Genomic DNA, 17,387 nt, shown 5'->3' on the forward strand with positions numbered 1-17,387 from the left:
TCTTTCTTCTTAGCCTCTTTGGCCTTCAACTTAGGACACGACTTGATCAAGTGATCATTAGCTTTACAATAATGGCAACGCATCTTCTTTTTGCCCTTATCACCAAAATTTCCAGATGAATTGCTACCAGCAGAAGCATTAGGAACAGAATTTTTGTCACTCACAACAGAACCATAAGAAGTGGCTGCATTGATGTTACCACCCTTTCTTTGAGAAGCAATAAAAGACTGTTCAACTGCATGTTGTCTAGTCCTGTTTTTCATGGAAAGTGACTCTTGCAACAGCAATGTGCATAATGCATCAAACTTGACAACTTCTAGATTTCCTTCGGTCATAAGTCTCCAAGTACTAGCAAAAGTCTGGTAAGAATCTGGTAAGGCATCAAGAACAGTCTGCACAAGGGAACTGTCTGAAATAACTTCACTTGCAGAAATAAGTTGCTCATTGATATCCTTGACACTAGCAAGGAAAGTGTCCATATCATCTTCCTCATGCATAATCTTTGACTCGAGCTCTTTATGCAGCAACGTAATTTTAGCCTCATTGCGGCTTGCATGAAGACCTGCTAGAATATCCCAAGCCTGTTTTGCAGATTTTGCTGAACGGATGTGAGGAACAATGGTGTGCTTCACAGACAACGCAATCAATGCATGAGCTTGCGCATCCTTAACATCCCAACGAGCTTGTTCTGCCATAGGCAAAACAACTCTAACAGCTGCAATCCTTGCAGCAAGACCTGCAACATCTTCAACATCGCCTACATCCTCAGAACCAAGACGTACATCAATGCCCTGCACAATGTTCCAGACACCCTTTGACACAAGAACATGTTGCATCATATAAGCCCACATAGGGTAGTTGTCCCCATCCAACCTGTCCTCAGCAGCAAACATCTTGAACACATTTGTGTTGTTGTTGTCAGCCATGGTAAATGTTGCACCTGATGTGAAAATTGTCCGAAAATAGGAGAAACGGAACAAGAACAACCTGTGCTATATAGCACAAACCGTAGAAGACTATAAGGCATGTAGTGGAAACAGAGGCCGAAATTATCCCAAATCAAAATTCTGAGCAGATCGAGCTCTACGAGCTCGCCCAAAATATTTGTTGACCTGGGAACGCTTGCCAAAGCTCACTGAAATCGAAGAAAGTGAGCAGGCGTGTGATGGAGCATTTGGCGACTAAGCCCGAGAGGACGTGACCTGCTCTGATACCAATTGTTGGAATTAGGGTTGCAGAGAAACACACACAGCTTGGAGAAGATGAAGGAAGCTCAAGGCGCACAATAGAGAGTGTGTTACTTAGTGTGCAATGGAAAAATAGATAGCCCTAGAGTGATGGGCGTATATACAATGCACGGGGGAAAAAACCTCCTAAAGAGGGAAAAAATGCCCCGGCGGTCCTAGTGTGTTCACACACTAGGACCGCAGGTGTAGTGATGTGTTCACACAAATCACTACCGCATGTATATGGTAACAATTGACATTTTATGTATGCTAATTAGCATCCATTCTCTGCTAGTTAGCATAGACACTATATTCACATTTCCTTGTTAACATATTTTGTATGCTATTTAGCATATTGATCATGGTGGTTAGCACCCTTTGTATACTAGTTAGCATAGTTAGCATAGACAATATGAATGTCTACAGGATATGCATTCCTACCATACATGGAATGCTACTTGTCACACTATGCATACAAGCAATCATAATGGTATCGATGAAATGAACAGGTGAATTGAATACATATGTATCAATGATGCAGGATGCGAACCTGACAAGACACCTGTCAATCAAAGGATAGAAGAGAAGCTCTATAATGATGAATCTGATGAGCTAGATAGACAGCATGAAAGGGTAGATGTAATGCCATAGCATGCAATAGCGCACGAGGCTGCTGCAGATGGTAAAGAAATAGATGATGACGATGAAGATTTTATCATGATTACTCATCCTAAACCTAAGCCCCCTACAAATGATCAAACAAGTGTCTCAGAGGAAATAGTTAATAATGTGCAAGAGGAAGGTAGGAGTGCTCAAGAGAAAGGTTTCAGGACTGACAATGGGCTGACTATGCAAGACACCGGTGATGACATCCCCCTGCGGGTTTTGTAACAAAGTGAAATTAAAGATAAAAGGTGGCATGGAACAGATTTTGGAAGATCCTGGGGACGAGATATGTGCTACCCCTCCGAGCACCCTGGATGACATAAATGAACACAGCATAGTTGAAAAGAAATCCATTCACTCACGTGTTTGCAAGAAATTATGTTGAATATGTTCCCTGTTGTGTCCAAGTTATGTAGTGTTAGCAAGCTCCACACCCTGTGGCATGTATCTCTCTGGATATTTATAACAAAGAAACTCTTTTCAATATCAATTTCCTGTGCAACAATTCAGTAGTTTTTTCTTGTCCTTTATAATGTCTTTATTCGATACCATTTCTGTGTCACAGGGTAAGAGAAACTGCAATTAGTTGCCCTGTATGATTTGAATTATTCCATTGCATGTAAAACCATACGAAAGCAGTGTTTTGCCAAGACGAGACATCTATGAAAAGAAAAAGCTGAGATTGAGAAGCACCTAGCTAGCTATCTTAAACGCTTAACAAAAAATTTTGAGTACTTCAGTTATGTTCATTCCTCAGGGGAAGTTATTTTTGTTGAGTGGTATGCATTGCCAGACCCAATATGTGTGCCAAAGTTGTTGCCAGACAAGGGGCCCACTTTGGTTCTTGATTTAAATGGCCTACTTGTTCAAGTTGTAGAGCCAATGCACGGTGACATTCCCCCTAAACATGCAGGGGAAATGATAAAGTGCAATGTGCAAGCATGGAGGTATGTATTTTGTCGCAGAAACAGCCACAAATTTTTTGATGCAAATGGAAAAATTGGTGCCTCCAATTTTTCCATGTGTATATATGGAGCACCAGCATGGAACCTAAGTGAATGCAATATTAGAAATAGTATTCAAAGAGCAGCAGGCTAAGCCGAGAGGTGTTTTTTCACAGAATCATTGTAGTGGCCAGCCTTGGTAGATATATAATTAGCCTGTATTCTTGAAAGATTTGAGATTGTTTTGGAAGAACTGCAACTTTGGGCCCCAAAATAGTCTAATTATTGACGATAGTGTGTACAAATTGTGCCAGAAACCTGAAGGAAGTTGGCTTGTTACTCCTAAGATAGAGGACCAGACCAAAGAACAGTGGCAAAACTTCTTGATAGATACTTTGAGCAGCTGGTTGTTCCTATGGGTGGCTGATCAAAGGATCGTGCAGCGTATACATCTGAAAATGCGTTCGATACTACCCGAGATTTGTTTTCACAAGAAGTGATCAGGAAGCTGGCATCAGAAATTCAAAAGCGCAACGAGGCCCAACATAAGGAAGCCTTGCATAGGAGACAAAGGGAGGCTGATGAAGAAGCTGAAAGACATGAGAGAGAGAAGCTACAAAGAGAAAAATTAGAGAAGCAGCAGCAAGAAGAAGAACAAAGAGAGTTGCAAGAACCAAAATCTCAGCAAGAAGAAGAAAGAAAGCAAGACCCAAAAGCTCAGCAAGCAAAGAAGCAAACGGACACTGAGCAGAAGCAAGTGTACAAGCGCGCTAAACCACGATCTTATCCAGAATACGAGGCTCTCTGCAATTTTGAAACATTATGAGGGAAATTTTTAAATTGCCTTTCCAATGTTTGTAACTATTCCAACATTCACTTCAGATAGTAATGATCAGATCCTATATTATGTGTTTTTTGAAGACAATACTATGTGTACTGTTGGCATTCTTCTGTGTAAACATTGAATTTGTATACATTCTCGTTGGAAGTCAGCAAAGGTATGCTAATTAGCATAATGTTTATGCTAGTTAGCAGATTGTTTATGCTAACTAGCAAAAACAGTATGCTAATTAGCATACCCACAGTAGCTAATTAGAATACATTCTAATTAGCATACTGCACATTTTTGTTTGTGCTAACTTCCACTCACAGCATACCATAGTATGCTAATTAGCATATACAGTATACAGGAAGCTGCCATGTTTTCTCTTTGAAACTAGCAATGGTATGCTAATTAGCGTACTGTTTATGCCAACTGGTATAAACAGTATGCTAATTAGCATACTGTCTATGCCAACTGGCATAAACAGTATGCTAACTAGCATACATGGTACGCTAATTAGCATTCCTTCAATTAGCATAATGTGGATTTTTGTTTTTGCTGACTTCCACTCACAGTATAGTATACTAATTAGCATACACAGTATATAGAAAGTTGACATCCCTTCTTGAAACCAGCATACATAATGCTAATAAGCATACACAATATACAGAGAGCTGTTATCTCTTCTCCTTAAAACCAGTAAAGGTATGCTAATTAGCATACTGTCTATGCCTACTGGCATAGACAATATGCTAATTAGCATACCTTCAATTGGCATATTGTACATTTTTGTTTGTGCTAACTTCAAATCAATATAGCCTTCAATTAGCATACCTTCAATTGGCATAATGTACATTTTTGTTTGTGCTAACTTCCACTCAGTATAGTATTCTAATTAGCATACACAGTATACAAAAAGTTGCCATCCCTTCTCCTTGAAACCAGTAAAACTATGCTAATTAGCATAAATGTTTATGCTAGTTAACTATGCTAATTAGCATACCCACAGAATGCCAACTGGCATAAACAATATTCTAATTAGCATACAGAATGCAGAGACTTGTCATCTCTTCTCCTTGAAACTAGCAAAGATATTCTTATTAGCATACTCTTTATGCCAACTGTCATAGATAGTATGGTAATTAGCATACATAGTATGCTAATTACCATACCTTCAATTAGCATACTGTGCATTTTTGTTTGTGCTAACTTTCACTCACAGCATAGTATGCTAATTAGAACACACAGTATACAGAAAGTTGTCATCTCTTCTCCTTAAAACCAGCAAAGGTATGCTAATTAGCATACTATTTATGCCAACTAGCATAAACAATATGCTAATTAAATACATAGTGAACTGAAAGCTGCCATCTCTTCTCCTTGAAACCAGCAAAGGTATGCTAATTAGCATACACAGTATACAGAAAGCTGCCATCTCTTCTCCCCTAAACCAGCAAGGGGATGCTAATAAGCATATTGTTTATGCCAATTGGCATAAACAGTATGCTAATTAGCATTCCACTCACAGCATAGTATACTAATTAGCATACACAGTATACAAAAAGTTGCCATCTCTTCTCCTTGAAAACCAGTAAAGTTATGCTAATTAGCATACTGTTTATGCTAACTAGCAGATATAAGTTTATGCTAATCAGCATAAACAGTATGCTAATTAGCATTAGCATGCACAGTATACAAGAAGCTGCCATCTCTTCTTCTTGAATAGGTATGCTAATTAGCACATTTTTTATGCTAACTAGCATAAACAATATGCTAATTAGCATACCATTTATGCTAACTAGCATACCCACAGAACACAATTAGCATATCTTCTTATTATCATACTGTGCAAGCCACTGGCCTTCTTTGTACACATCGTTCCAATCCCTGATTCCTTTCTTGTAAGCTGGGTGTGCCTTCTTTTATAGTTTCCATTTATATTTGTGGGCTACCTTCCCAAACCATATGGAGTCCTACTGTAAAAGGCGTCAATTGTAAGACACAAAAGGAGGCGGACTTTGAGCTTGTTTGATCACCTCTCTAGAGTTCTATATTTTCTTGATGAGCTCAAATCCTCTAGGTTTAATGAGACAGGTTGTACAAATGATCTCTCTTAAACCGAGACCCCTCTATGATAGACACCAAAGCCATGTATACACAAAGCACACAAGAGACAGAAGATACCCAAGTTTTTGATAAAGCTGCATTATCTCCGAGCAAGAAGTGTATTGAAGATGCAGTGATTACAACTTAAAATCTGAAGGGAATTCTATTATAGATTGCTTCATATCTTTCTGGGTTGATTGTGTACACCTCTCGTCTCCTTGGGATGTGCTCCATGGGTATCTTGATACATCATACCAGATGTGAAAGTACGTGGACGATGGGCTGCTTGTGGTCTACCTTGAAGGTGTATGCTTCCAATTGCTCGTAATGCAGACGTTGCACAACACATGAGCCTCTATCAATTGCATTGCCCCACTCATTGAGGTACCCCTTCTCCACCTTCTCCTTTGTTGCAACACACTTGACCAGGTAGAAATCCACATCCTTGATGTTGGTCGAAGCATCTAGATTTACAGCAAATGTTTCACCAGCACATAGAGCGCTACTCAACACATCATGATGACCTTCGTATGTGATAATGGCTGCTTCATGTACTGGCTCAGAATCTGACACAGCCCCATCAAGTAATGGGAGTAGAGTATGATAATCCCAAGGCTACATGTGAGCTTTATTGACGCAGTGATTCCATCTTCGATGCATGCATGCATCACAGATGCATGCCAAGGCTCTTGTTGCGAGGGCAATTGGATCCCCAAGGTTGTGACCACAAAAATCATGCAAAGAGTGAGTTTTTGCCACAGTGGCACAATTCCACTTCACTTCCCTGTTCACTTTCCCCTCTTTAACCTCCCAGAACACACGGGCACATTCCCTTTCTTTTGAAGGATAGTGTGAAGGTGCTCCCTGCGACAGGTTGGCTTGGCAATAAGCAACCACATTAGCTGCACACTGCAAAATAGCTCCATTAGGTTTTAGATGTTCATGGGTCAAGGGTCTTCTCACAACTTCTCCTGCACCATCATGCTCTCCCTTGTCGTGCCCTGATCCAAAGAAGAACCAGCTCATCCCCATCTCTGTGATTCCACCATATCTTGCAACAAAGTAAAAAGGCATGGCTCCCTTGAACTGCGAGGCCACACCATCAGACCACACCCAATGTTGCTTAGGAGTGACACCCTCTTGTTGTAACTAGTCACGGATGTAGCATGAATCAGTGTTGCACGAACAACATGTCATGCACCTTGTCATTTGATATGAAGAAGTGGATGGTTTTGACTACCTCCCCTACCCTGCGGTAGTACGTTATGTGTACAAAAATGGTTAGTTGACTAGAGTTTCAATGCATTGATTGAATCTCATTTTGTGCTTGAAGGCATAATTCTCTGCAAAATCAACAACTGACACGATGACATCGTCCGTAAACCAAAGAAGACAATCCTTGAATTTTCGTCCTTGCCATTGAGTCACATAGTTATGAATGATAAAGAGCTCCAACTTGGTCTTCAAGAGTTGAAGAAACTCCCGGCACTGCATTTCTTTGTGCAAAAGATTTTTTCTTTTGTTTAATTTCCCTGCTTGTCTTGAGCTTGTACATATGCAAATACTTTCACCTTAATACTATTACCTGGCTTTGTTATCTCCAAGCAGCATAATTCCAACCTATACACTCCACATATCACACACTCTCCCATCAGGCATTCCCTTCTATGAAAAACTACATCTGCGGGCTTTGGATAGAAAACAGACTCCCACATATGTGTGACACCTTTGAACGTGTGATGTGAAGCCAAGGAACCCTTGCTAATGTTCTCACCTGGGACACTGATATTGCATATACAGTCACAACCTGCTCTATGCAGCCCAAAAGCACGAGAGCGTATGTGGTTCAGTGTGTCCTTCAAAAAGGACATTTTCACATGGTATTGGCAACAGCATGTGTATCTATCCTTGAGCCACCTACAAAAGAATGGCTTCAACATCTCAAACATTCTCATACCAATCTTGCAATCTGGATGTTTTTCCTTGAGTCTACAAAAGAGCTCAACCTGTAGCATCCAAATGATGATCAGTATTTAGATTGCTAACTAGGACATCCAGCATTTTCATGAAAACAAATCATAGTGTTAAATATCACAATCAACATCCTAATGTGCATGCAATAGCGTATGCTAACTATCATAAAGAGTGTTACTTAGCATGTATCTTGTGTTTACCAGCAGCAGGTAACTTTGTATGCTAGGTAGAGCACAAGGCATGCTAACTAGCATAGACCATATGCTAGCTAGCATACTCCATATGCTAACTAACATACTCATTAGGAAACCCATCATGCAGATGAGCATACTAGGTGTTAACTAGCAGAAATTATGTTAATTAGCATACATCTTGTGTTGACTAGCTAACCCTGTATGCTAGGTAGAACACAAGGCATGCTAACTAGCATACTCCATATGCTAACTAGCATACCCAGTCCAACTGCTAGTTCTAACTAGCATAACCCCTGTCTTAAATAGCATACTCATCATGTTAGTGAGCATACTAGGTGTTAACTAGCATAAGTGGCGTTAACTTGCATACTTTTTGTGTTGACCAACTAACTCTATATGCTATTTAGAACTCAAGGCTTGGTAACTAGCATACTCCATATGCTACCTAGCAAACTCCATGTGCTAACTAGCATAATCACTTTCCATTAGACAATGTACTTATCATGCAATTGAGCATACTAGGTATGTAACTAGCATACTAGGTATGTTAATTGGCATACATATTGTGTTAACCAACTAGCTATATATGCTATATAGAACCCAAGGTATGCTAACTAGCATACTCCATATGCTAACTAGCATTCTCCATATGCTAACTAGCACAATCCATATGCTAACTATCATACTCACTATGCTAACTAGTATACGCATTAGGAAACCCATCATGCTATTGAGCATTCTAGGTGCTAACTAGCATAAATGATGTTAATTAGCATACATCTTGTGCTGACCAGCTAACTCTGTATGCTAGGTAGAACACAAGGCATGCTAACTAGCATACTCCATATGCTAACTAGCATCCCCAGCCCAGCTGCTAGTTCTAACTAGCATAACCCTTGTCTTAAATAGCATACCCATCATGCTAGTGAGCATACTAGATGTTAACTAGCATAAGTGGTGTTAACTTGCATACCTTTTGTGTTGACCAACTAACTCTGTATGCTATTTAGAACTCAAGGCCTGCTAACTAGAAAACTCCATATGCTAACTAGAATAATCACTTTCTGTTAGACAACGTACTTATCATGCAATTGAGCATACTAGGTATGTAACTAGCATACTAGGTATGTTAACTAGCATACCATGTATGTTAATTAGCATACATATTGTGTTAATCAACTAGCTTGGTATGCTATTTAGAACCCAAGGCATGCTAACTAGCATAGTCAATATGCTAACTAGCATAGTCCGTATGCTAACTAGCAAAAGTCTACAGATCAGTATGTTATCAATCAGCCTATATAAGTTATTATGCACTAAAGAGGCAATGCATAAAATGCATAAGTTATGGTACAAGTATTTGATTGATCACCTGAGGCTCGTCTAGGAGGTGCACAGGGTGTTCTATGTATCTTTTCCTCCCCGTCCTCTTTCGACAAACATCCTTCTTGTTCGGTGAAACGCGAGTCTCCACTTTCCAAAATGTGTAGACCAATTTCTTAATTTCATCTATGATAGGGCTATGACAGTGTTGCTTGTGACATGCAACCAATAAAAACAATTGACCATCAACATTAGACTTCGCCTATCGTGATCTCGCCTTGTGCAAGGTGCGACGATTGACATTTAGGACCCTGGCAATTTTTGCAATAGGCATGTTTCCCTTTGAATTCAACATCATTTGCAATGCTGTATTCTTCAAAGAAAACTCCTCATTGGAACCTGGCTGCTTGACGGTAGCCAGTGTGCTGCGGATATTGGAAATAATTGCAGTCTCTGTACAGCATCCTCCTCCTCAAAAGACTCATCATGGATCACTCGAACATTGAGCAACAAGATTCCGGATTTCCCACTTTGCTTCTGTACTAAAACCTTCAGTCCTACTCTTGAAAGCTCTCACAATCTCGGAGGAGATTTTCTTTTTCTCCTCATCATTGAGGGCATGATGCTATCGCTCAAATTTCATTTGTTTCTGCTCCCGTTGTTTCCTCTTTGTTACTCTCTCATATTCCCTGATTATACAAAGGCTGGATCTTGGGAGTTGTAATTTATTGCATGTAGTGGCTCTCTTCTGCTTTTTCCTAAGAACTTACTTAAAATCACTTAAATGTATAGCTGTCAACACTTGATGTTGTAATAGACACATACTATGAACAAATGTACTCACAAAACTATAGATGTGACCAACAAAACCAATGAATTCATTTGGAGTGGGTTGGCTACACTTAAAATTTGCTTACCATCACATTACAGTACGGCTCCATTTCCAGCATTGGAGCTAGTGGCAATAATGTTGGCTATTGGTTCTCCATATGTGTAGGTCTATGTGGGAATGAGAGAAAGAGCTTAGCTTTGACAACTCATCTCTGAGGCAGGAGACCCAGCGCAAGGAGAGAGAGAGAGACTCCCCATGTCTTCTTTAGTAACTAAAAACAGAAGCCCATGAGGAGGAAAAATAATTTTTTTATGGAACATTTGAAATTCAAAGGACTTGCCCATCCGTTTTCAGTATATGCTAACAAGCACAAGTAGCTAGAATTGTCTCGGACAACATATTTAGTGACACATTAACATGCTTCTACCCGTGAATAAAATCGAGTGTGGCATTTTTTCGAGAAAAAATAGAGAGAATTATAACACAAAAAAGCTCTTTTGCAAAAAGCCCTATCATAATGTCAAGTGCAGCTAGCCCAACAAAATGGTCAATCCATAGAAGATGATTGTTGCAACAATATAAACACCAAATGGATTAAGTAACACAAGCTATCAAAACAATGCAAGTATAATAGGCACTCATCCTACAATGGCAATTGCAAGGAATCCAAAAAAAACGGCCAATCCATAGAGGACTGCAAACCTTAGCTCAAGAAGTCTATCCTATGCTGGCACTCTGGCCCCAAGGACTCAAAAATACACAAAGTACATGTGTTTGCATGGGCACGTACGTGAGACACTTGCTGTCTCTTTTTTGGAAATCATCACAAGTACATTGAGGAAAGTCTGCAATGGTCACCACATAAGTAACCCCCTTTTGAACTGAGCCTAGAGTGCTAACATGAAAAACAGGCGATGCATTTGGTACCAATATAACCTCTCTCACTATATGTGCTTCCATGCTTCAGCCCAATGCCATCTTGTCATTGAAGTCTTTGGTTAATTTTGTCCTCCACCTTACATGCTTTCCATCTCTAAATCTAGCACGAAAAGAACTCGTTTGTGATCCACATTTCCCACCAAGATGGAGGTTCTGTTGTGTTGTTGTATTATCGCCCTGAAGCACAAATCCATTTTTGTGCAGCATCTCAACCTCCCATGGAAGCAGACGCGTTCCCTCTTCCACAACACACATCCCCGGGGCTGTTCCAGGAGGTGCAATAATCATCCCATTAATATTCCATGCATGAGTGTTACTATCATTGCAAAATCATACAAACCCCCCAATAATTCCTTCTGGTTTGGCACCTACAGTGGGATATTTTCTCCTTCCCCAAAAGCAAGGGGCAGGAACACCATTTTTCACATTATCTAAATTCTTCTTTATGAACCTACCACAACGTACTTTCTCTCTGGGGAGAACACCATAACATGTCAATTTTTTTTTAGACTCGGTGCACCTAATTGCCCAAACAGTCCGAGTAACCTTTTTCTCTAGCCAAAGACTAGGAGCAGCGGAAGCATTTTTTTGGCTATGTGGTACATTGTAAACTGGAGTAGTGACAATAACAAACTTTGGTCTATGAGAGTCTTCTTCAAGGTTTTCATCGGCGTCAAGAAAGATTGAGCGTGATTTTTTCACACTCTTTTCTCTTACTGTAGCTCTATTCATATCTGGACTTGGTATTTGCATTTCTAAAATTGATGACTGAGCTACATGAAGAAGTTTTCTATTCAATGTTGAAATTGACTAATTGCTCATAAATCTGGCTGCCAAGTTTTCCATCATTGGTCTTGTGGATGATTGCATGCCCTTCAAGTCAGCATTGTAGGGCACACTTTGAAGAATTGCTAGTGACATATCTGCACAAGTGACTTCATACAGACTAATGTTATTCTTATAACCAATTGAAGCACACATACTTGCATGTTTAGCCTCAAAAAGATTTTTTCGAGGGACAAAAGCACCTGTCTCATCTTGAGCAACAAATCTGCCTCCCCAATGTGGTACTCTAACATCCCACCATGACAACCATGTTTCCAATGTTGGAATCTCATCCACCCGTTTTCCAAACTGTTTGAGTTCATCCTTGCATACTTGTGATGCATGTTTTGTAGGTGCATGCAACCATTTTTGACACAATATTTTATGCTCCTCTTGAAAAGAGAAATGTACACACTTGACAGTGTGCTTAACAATGCTTTGCTCCCAATGAAAAACACATGATCTCTCTTTCTCATGCATCTTTTTTTTTGCTCCACCAAAGTAGACAGTATGAACTTCAATCCAGTTTGCATTTGCTCCATCTACCATAAATCCTCAAAATTTAGGCTTATCAAAACCATGATCAACTACAACCTTATTAAGCATTTTCCAAAACTCTATCTGTGCATGCTTGTTTTCCATAGTAAATTCACATATTGCCAATGTTAATAGCTCTCTGACATATGGGTCGTAAATATGCACCAACATAGTAGGCCAACCCTCCACACGATGTACATGATCAAAATGCACCCACATATCTTGCAAATTTCCTCCAGGGCGCGTACTTTTCACCAAATCAACACCACTCCTGGGCCCATGATAGACATTTTAAATATATGAGGTTGCTGTCCAGGTCCAAGCTGACCTGGAAATAAAACACTATGGAGAAAGGGATATCTTGATGTTTCCTTTAAAGTCAAAATAGACTCCAAGCCAAGAGGTGTAATTCCTTTTGCCCGTTTAGTTGACTCTAAGGTTCTTTGAACACGCCGCTTGTCTGACAATGGGGTTATGGTATCCAACAAACAAGAGAACTCTCCATCTATCATTGGTGAGTCACCACCAACTACTTGGGACACAAGCTTGTCCATAATTAGGTCCTTTGTAGTTTTTCTTTCAAGCTGTTTGGCAATTGTTAGAGTATCAAAGGCAGCTCGATGCATCAAGGCATTAGATATTGATTGGTCTGCAACTCTGCTCTTCCCCTCAACAATAGGGTGTTTGTAAAACCTAAATGCAATACACATCTAGTAACTCCAGTCTTTTCAGATGGAATACAATAATATATAACCGCAGGGCAAGTGTCAATGCACTCTTACATTTGACGGCAATGAAAGCATATAAGCTTTCCATTATCAACATCCAAGTGGCCTTTACTAGGAGAACGTGCTAATTTTCCTCGCCATTGAGACTCATTAAATCGTCTCCTTTCCCTGATAGTATGGACATTCTATATTGGAGCATCTCAAATGCCCTCCACACCGTCTAAAACAAACAGTACCATTGAATATATAATTACTGCAAGTAACATATTCTGTCCAAACATGCCCCTCAAATCTTTGCTCCATCCCATACATAGTAGAGTTTTTTTTTTGAGGAGGAAGTTCATAGGCAACATACCCATCATAAAAAGCAAGCATTTCCAAAACCTTAGTCACACTTGTAGCAGCAGAGGAAAGTGCAATATATAGATTGGTTTGCAAAGGAAGAGAATGAATAACATCAGGTACACTTTCGATGCATGTAGTGCCATCTTCAACATTGATTGGAGATTCTTTTGAGCCAGCATTTGACGCTGATGGCTGTTCGTTGCAAAGCACCTTGTAAAATTGTGAATATTCATGATCCAAATGGTAAAACAACTCATTTGTATCATTACATGCAGGTTCAATTCTAACTCCTTGTAGTGTAAGTGGACGTAAAGAGAAATTTTTGTTCTCTAGCCAAAATGCTCAATAGTGATAGTGTGATACCGACTTTTAAACAACAGCACAAGCTTTTGCTTATGTTGGGGACCGAAGATAGTGATATGACAAGCCATTGCATGGATTGAACAATAGTCAACTTGGAGAGTAACAGAGTGCACTTTTTGCAGAAAACAATTCCTTGGAAAAGACAAAATGTCAATATTCAATCACCTGCGCCACACTCGTCTTGATATTAAGTGTGAAAAGGCCAAAACTTAGGGCAACAAAAAGTTGATTTGTTTGGTTTTTTATTCCAATCTGCACGACAAGATATGTCTCAAGTCTTAATGTTATATAATTAACCTCTATGCTAAATGTTTACTGATTTTCCTACACCTATATGCTCAACTTTTACTGATTTGTCTCGATGTCTAAACCTATTGAAGGCATTAACGTATTTTCATTGCAATGTAAATGTCCCTCAACATATTTTCATTATACAAAATTTGTGTTATTGCACTATTTTACTCTATGTTGGAGCGTAATTTCTCATTTTTCCTTAGTCACAATCGGCACGATATTAACCCGTGACACATTTTCCCCGACCACATCTCATAAGCTTGAGATCGGGTAAAATAGGCATTTTAATGTTTGAACAAGGATTTTATAACTCGGTGTTTGAGCTTTTCTAAAATCCTGTGCATAGATAGAAACTACGTCTGTGCGTTGTCTACAAGAAGGATCATCCACGAAAAATGAATGCTCCAAAACATCGACCCCCCACAAGGTAGATGTCGCTTTCCTTGACTAATAAACACTTGAGACACTGCCCTAACTGCTACCGCGTTGATGTGGGACTGTTTAGGGTAGAGTCCCGTTTTTTTCCGTAAAGAATTATGCGCATTGCTTAATGAAGTGGCAAGACAGTTGCAAGGAAAACAACAGTTGCAAGGCACTTCCTATTAGTTTAGTCACAGTTCATAATAGTTTTTTATTTTCATTAAGATTTTTGCGCATTGCTTAATGAAGTCGCAAGACAATTTTTCATTTCGTCAAGCTGTTATAGGTTTCCTTTTTCATTTGTGGACATTATGATTTGAAAGGTAAGGCAGACCCATTGTGTCTGAGACACAGTTTTATTTAAGGATTATGCCTTATAGAGGAAAAAGATTACTTTTTGGGAATATTGAAATGTTTAACGATGATTATTCGGCAAGCTTTAAATGGTTTTGGTCAATGGGATTCTGCAATAATCAATCCCGCATCAACGCAGCATGTTTAAAGACCGAGTCCCGCAAGAGTTGCATTGTTTAAATTAGATGGTTTTCTGGTAGTTTTGTTCGATGGGATCGTGGCATAACCAGTCTTGCGCCGCCGCGGCATGTGTTAGGACTGTGTCAGGCTTGGTTGGAATTGAAAAAATGGAATGTTTATTAGGAGATCTATAATGGTTTTTGTCTAGCGAGATCGTGGCATAACCAGTCCCGCACCGACGCAGTATGTTCTAGGATTGTGTCCGGCTAGGTTGGTATTGTAACAATGGAATATTTATATGGCAAGCATGCAATACTTTTCTTCAATGGGATAGTGGCATAACCAGTCCTACGCCTACGTGGCATGTTCTAGGACTGTGTCCAAGCATGTTGATATTGTAACAATGTTCTCATGCATCTCTTCTAATTGCATTAATGTCCTAGGTCTGTTTCAAGAAAGTTTGGCATGTTCTTGTTCATCTCTGCATATGTTTTATTGACTTGCTATTTTCTCTCAATTTTGGACTTTGTCTTTTGGGGGAGATTTCATTACGGCCCTATCCATGGAGCACACCATAATTACCCCCAAGCTAGAAATGTATTTTCCAATTAGTAGAGGACTCTGTCCAGTTAAGAGACAAAAACGAATGGAATGATAACATTTTGCTTAGAATATTATTTATTGCGATGTGTCTTTCAATTATTATGCATGTTGGGCATGATCTACAATGTGTAGAAGCTAGTCCCAAACATGTTTACCAGATGGGAACACATTTCGAACATCATTTTCACAAATTGAAACTCTAGAGACATTGTTCGAAACTATACCACATCGACGCGGGACAATTTAGAGCAGTGTCTCAAAGTATAGAGTTTTGCATAAGTTTGTATGACCTTTAGTTATCAAACATGAATTTTTAATTCAAATGTACAAACGTCTTTATTATAATTTTTTAATAAGGTCTATTTAATAGAAAGTTTGTTAGTATTATTTTTTAATGTATTGTTTTTTTATGAATGTAGTCCCTCTACTACTGGGGAGGTTTAAGAAGACGCGGCAGGAGTGCATCAGTTTCAAAACCTGTTTTTAGAGATCAAGTTAGCTCAGTGGGCGAGACGGAGTTTCCAAATGAGAGCGATAATCATGATATTGGTTTGGGTTCTTTGCATGATGTGGACCAAGAGATAGCTACAGTTGAAGCTGTTATGCAAATAGTGCCATTTAAAATGAGACTTGAAATACATCCAAGTGTTGCAGATGAGGATGATAGCACCTTGCACTTGGACCGGGGAGAGGACATTCTAAGTAAAACAATAATTTTTAGTTGCTTTATTGTCCTCCCATACCCCTTTGCAGACTTATACCACATGCTAAAGTTCATGGTTTAAGGTCAGATGTAAGTGGCTTGAGGTCTACATTTTCCTTAGAAGGGTGCATTTATAGTGTCATTGTCTACATGTCAAATGAAAGAAACTTTAGTCACAGGTATGCATTCTTATTTTCACCTTTGTTCATTTCTTTTAATAATCATAAGTAAACATATGTCCTTTTTTTGTAAGATGTTGTTATTGATGGGTGGATCCAATATGGAAAATTTAGAGCTTGAAGAAGAGGTGGCTGCATATCCACAATTTGAATCCCTTGCCCAAAAAATGTTCTATGTGTGGGAAGGGAATCATCGGACAGTTGCTTGGTGAGAAGCCATTAATGAAATGTACTCTACTTACAAAGAGAGGCATTGTAGAGTTTTGTGTACAATAATTGATGCTACAAAGGTGTCAAAGATCGCATTGTTGACTAGTCTTCAAAGAATGAACTTGTAAGTAAAATGCTAAATCAAGTGCATTGTTTGATGTATCTACATTATTTTGTCACTTCTTAAAGAAAAATTTATTCATTTTTTTAAGCAAAGCATGAACACACATGCTTTGGTTACCTCTCACTTGAGAGATGAACTTGTCAATTGCTCAAATATTTGTGTGGCTAATCATGAAGATTATCTCCATGCACTACCAAAGGCACATCAGAAGCTCATTGACACTCTTCAAAAAAGAGGAACAAAAGGGGAAGAGCCTTGGCATCCTCCTACAAAGAGATATCTTGCTCGTCTATTATTTGATGTAAGTGTACTACATTCTTGAATTTAAATCAATTGCTTTGTGATTTTAATGTTTTTATTGAATACTTATTGAAAGGTTCAAATGTCAAAGGACCTCCAAAGTAAGATAGAGAGCAAGAAAGATACTCTATTGCCACAGGATCTGAAACAATAAGAGAAACACATAATCGGAGAATTGTACATTAAATATGGGGATTGTGTTAGAAAGGTATGGTTCTTTTGGCTTGGTTGTATTGTTTGTCTTTAAGTGCTTTT

Source organism: Adiantum capillus-veneris, chromosome 22 (genome assembly GCF_014529385.1).
Source record: "Adiantum capillus-veneris isolate H3 chromosome 22, ASM1452938v2, whole genome shotgun sequence".
In the NCBI taxonomy this organism is placed as follows: domain Eukaryota; kingdom Viridiplantae; phylum Streptophyta; class Polypodiopsida; order Polypodiales; family Pteridaceae; genus Adiantum; species Adiantum capillus-veneris.